Source organism: Dreissena polymorpha, chromosome 10 (assembly GCF_020536995.1).
Source record: "Dreissena polymorpha isolate Duluth1 chromosome 10, UMN_Dpol_1.0, whole genome shotgun sequence".
NCBI classification, from domain to species: Eukaryota; Metazoa; Mollusca; class Bivalvia; order Myida; family Dreissenidae; genus Dreissena; species Dreissena polymorpha.
The window spans coordinates 84415324-84419987 of record NC_068364.1 but is presented as its reverse complement, the minus strand read 5'-3'; the positions used below and the strand labels follow the sequence as shown (position 1 = coordinate 84419987).

General features: G+C 32.6%; 1 long non-coding RNA gene across 1 annotated transcript; it reads left to right on the top strand.

Annotated features, from left to right (window-relative positions):
• Positions 1-406: 406 nt before the first annotated feature.
• On the top strand, positions 407-3953 carry LOC127847036 (uncharacterized). The gene is made up of 3 exons (XR_008033794.1): positions 407-562; positions 2758-2913; positions 3639-3953. It is a non-coding gene; the product is annotated as an uncharacterized LOC127847036 (long non-coding RNA).
• Positions 3954-4664: the final 711 nt, after the last annotated feature.

Sequence of the window (4664 nt, the reverse complement as noted above, 5' to 3'; positions counted from 1 at the left end):
TACTTAATATAAAAGTACAATAAGCATGGAGAACGAAGTAGAAGATACGGAACTTAGAAACTGGGTGAAAGCGTGTCTTGCTCTAAAATGCTTTAAAGAAGGCATCCTTCCGTTTATAGCGAAAAAATGTGATGAATGGTACATACATATGATAAGTGTGGTTGAGGCAGAATGCTCCTCTTCATATCGATGTAAAAGCTGTGACATCAACAGAGTGGAACCTCAACATGCAACAAAGAACAATAAATGCAGTGATAAAAGATGCAATTGCAAACGCAATGATCAGACTCCGTGTAATGAAAATGGATCATGCGGAGTTCTGTATGATCTTTTAAAAAATGAACATGTTAGGTGTGAACCTAACTGGTTGAATACTAAATGCGACTTGTGGTCTGACAAACAGGTCGGTCCATGGGAATTAATCAAGTGCTTTATTTTCACAACTGGATACAGAGAGAAAACCAGTATTGCACAATCGGATGTTACAGCGCTAATACAAATATGTGCTAACAACACAAAATTGAGAAACGCGTTCAGCACAGATTTTGTTCACCTTGATAAGGTATACGATCAATTTTAAATATAAGCTTTTCTAGTTTGTACAAAGTTATCAAACAACTCCGAGAGCAAAACAGTAAATCATACTTAAGTGCAAGAAATAAAATTATCTGAGTTCAGAAGGCTTAATTTTGTGTATTTATTTAAATCGAAGGCATGATACAATTTTATTTATATTCGTTCATTCATTTGAAAAGCTAAACAGATTTAGAAATCGTTTGGTCAGAAAAGATATATTTATATTGTCAAATAGTACGCTAAACCTGATTTTAATTATATGTATGCGTCGTACTTCGTGATGTTCTAAACAATCCGATTATTGGCCGTCAATCTTTGTTCGTAGTGTAATGGTGTCCGCCTAGCGACAGGGGGGGGGGTGGTCACGGGTTCGATCCCCACCGTGGTAGCGTTCTTAAGATTTCCCCCAAAGACAAAGTACTGGTTCTAGGCCCAGGTAACGGACTCGACAGCGTTTATATAAGCCTTAGGCTTTCGATTCAATCGAGCTCAAATAAATCGGCTTAAACTAAATATGTGTTCCTATGATTGTTTAGTTTAGTTTAAACCTATTTATTTTAGCCCGCTTTCATCGAAAGCCTAAGGCTTATATAAACGCTCTCGAGTCCGATTCCTGGGCCTAGAACCAGTACTTGGTGTTTTGGGGAGAAATCTAAAGAACGCTCCAGTGGGGATCGTGCCCATTACCTCCCGGTCGCTAGGCGGGCACCCTATTTATTACACCACGGCGACCTCTAGGGTTGTTAGTGAGTCACATAATAAAACGTAGGGTGTACAAGAAACTATTTTAATACATTTGACTGAAATCTGGAAGCATGGTCAAATTGACAGCATTAAGGTAATTAGGACAAAAACGAGTAATGTTCACATCTAGTTGCTGTATGAAAGCCCTGGAAGGAAACTTAGTCTATAATTTGTACTTAAATGGTCAATTATGCGGACAAAATACCCCAGAGTTTCCGTGCAACTGCCTTAAATACATCGTATTAAATTTACTGTTCGCATACCGATGCTGCAACTCATAATTTACACCGTACTATAAATTTAACATTATTGTGATAATTAGTCTATCTTTTACACATTTGGATAGGTATACTCTTAATAACCCTGATGAAATATATATTTAACAATTGGTTACTCTAGGGCTTGTGCCGAATGAAAAACATACAATGACTGTAACTTTACCCAACTTAACAAGTGTTTGAAAAAGGTATCTTATTTTAAACTATTACCAGATGAACATCGATGGTATAACAACGATCGTATTTATAAACTTTGGCTTTTGTACTTTCACTATTTTTAGATCACATTCGGGTTTTTCCAAAAAATCGAGAATCTATTTTGGTCAACTATGGAACGACAAAATAGTCAATATATGCGATATTTGATATTTATCAATGGGGAAAGGGAGGTTATAAAAGGATTAATATACTATTATGTGAGCTTTGGATAAAGATCAAGTTTATCATGCTCGGCTCGGCAAGCCTCGTGCTACATGGTTCAAGGCCTCGCATGATAAACTTGATCTTTATCCAAAACCCACATAATATTTTCTATACACTCTTTTGAGTACTGAATTTGCAAAATTTTTAAAAAATATAGCATTTTACAAGCATACTATTTTCATGCTTAATTCCTTTAATCGCTACATATTTTCGTCTTTTATATATATATTTTTTACATTTACCATAATTCTCACGAGCACGATAAGGCATTTATAAAAAAAGTTGAAGTGAAACGCATAAAGTGCATTCCGTTATTTATAACATTTACACCAGACGAAGCTGGATTTTAGTAGGCAGCGAATTAAATAAATAAATAGCTATCCTTACACAATTATAGACGTAATCTCCTTTTTTTTAAAAGCTGTCAGTTAGCGGAAATTGTATCTGTTACTGCAAAAACGCGCTCTCATAAAAGACGATGGATGTCCCTGAATATCGAAGACTTCTAGGAAATATTTTAAAGTACACGTCTCGTTTTATTTGTTTAAAAATTGATATTTGGAAAACTATTTAAAACACTATGCACAGCATGAGATTTGATTGTACATAACCTGTGGGTTATGCAAAGTGATTCCGTTAATAGAATGTAAGTTTCTAGCTGTAAAGGAATTATTTGTGTAAAACGTTTGGGAAAACTATTGATATTTGTTTTGATATCGTGTTATCTCGCTTGTAGATACGACAAGTTCGCAATGACATATGTCATTCTGGAGAAATGAAATTGTGTGAAAAAGATCTCCAAGGTTTCATTGACGATATGAAACGTGCTTTACAGTTATCGATATTTGCCAAAACTCAGTCGGCTAAAGAACAGCTGAGGAAGCTGACAAAAGTAAGTAAAAAAAGTATAGTAGGAATAGTATATAATAATAATTATAATGACAATGATAATGATGATAATAATAATAATAATAATAATAATAATAATAATAATAATAATAATAATAATAATGATGATAATAATAAAAATATAATAATAATAATTATAATACTAAAACTCTAATAATAATAATAGTTATTATTATTACAACAGTTATCATAAGTAGTATAAATAGTAGCAGTAGTAGTAATAGCAGCAGCAGCAGCAGTAGTAGTAGTAGTAGTAGTAGTAGTAGAAGTAGTAGTAGTAGTAGTAGTAGTAGTAGTAGTAGTAGTAGTAGTAGTAGTAGGAGTAGTAGTAGTAGTAGTAATAGTAGTAGTAGTAGTAGTAGTAGTAGTAGTAGTAGTAGTAGTAGTAGTAGAAGTAGTAGTAGGTGTAGTAGTATTAGTAGTAATAGTAGTAGTAGTAGTAGTAGTAGTAGTAGTAGTAGTAGTAGTAGTAGTAGTAGTAGTAATAGTAGTAGTAGTAGTAGTAGTAGTAGTAGTAGTAGTAGTAGTAGTAGTAGTAGTAGTAGTAGTAGTAGTAGTAGTAGTTGAAGTAGTAGAACTAGTAGTTGTAGTAGTTGTCGTTGTAGTAGTTGTAGTAGAAGTAGTAATACTACTAGTTGTAGTATTTATATGGCGGTATCAAATGAATGCATATACAGTATTTACTGTTCGGTTTTGTTTTTATTTCAGTTGGAAAAGGACAAAATTAGAATAACAACAAAAAACGAAATTGAAGCAAGGGAAGATACATTGAAAGCACTTGAAGATTCGAAAATGGAGTTAGATATTTTATTTAGTCAAGGACAAAGCACTGAGCAACAAATAAAACACCTGACAATGGTAGAAAACATGCATGCTAAAACACTTGAGAAAAGATACAGCGAATTAGTGGAGCACATAGAGCGGTTATACATGGAAATAAATGAAACAACCAAACACGTTTTAGAACACAAAGATATATTAAAGGAATTTAAAATTGATCTTGATGTTGAATTAAATAAAATAATAAAGGTATCTATGTTCATTTTAAATAGTGTTTTAAGTTCTTAAACATAGTACTTTTAAGGTCTTTATTAGGTACATAAAATATATCTGATACAATAATATAAATAACGATTTATAACGATGAATAGTATAAATATGTGTATGCCTTATTTTAGTTCTATTATTATTATTATTTCCTAAGTTACGGACATATCATTACTTACGAACTAAATCATTGCTTTACGTATTGCATACATTCTTTTTACAGTTGCAGGAAAATCATGGCATTCTTTTAACGGAAAATAGTAAAGGTACAGTTTTATTAACAATGTGTATGATTTCACCGTATACTTTTAGAACTATTTAGGATTGTCTATTGGTTGTAAAGCAACTTTCTGTCCGTATTTTAAAATAACAAAATTAAAAACAATCGATTTTTAAATATGACATGCACCAAATTCAGCATCGGTTGTTTGCATATACTAAGATCGTAAAATAAAGTTGCTGGACTTGTCTTTTTTTGCATGGATTAACAAATACGAATTCATCATTTTCGGTAGTTCTATAGAACAACAAATACGAATGCTTGGTCGTATCCAAAATGATTTGTGTTAATTGTCGACATAGGAATAATACAACTTCTGAAATGTTTTCAAGAGTCATTCTTGTAGTGTGTATGCGTATTCATGTGTGTGCGCGGGTGTGTATGTATGTGTGTGTGAACAGATTTTT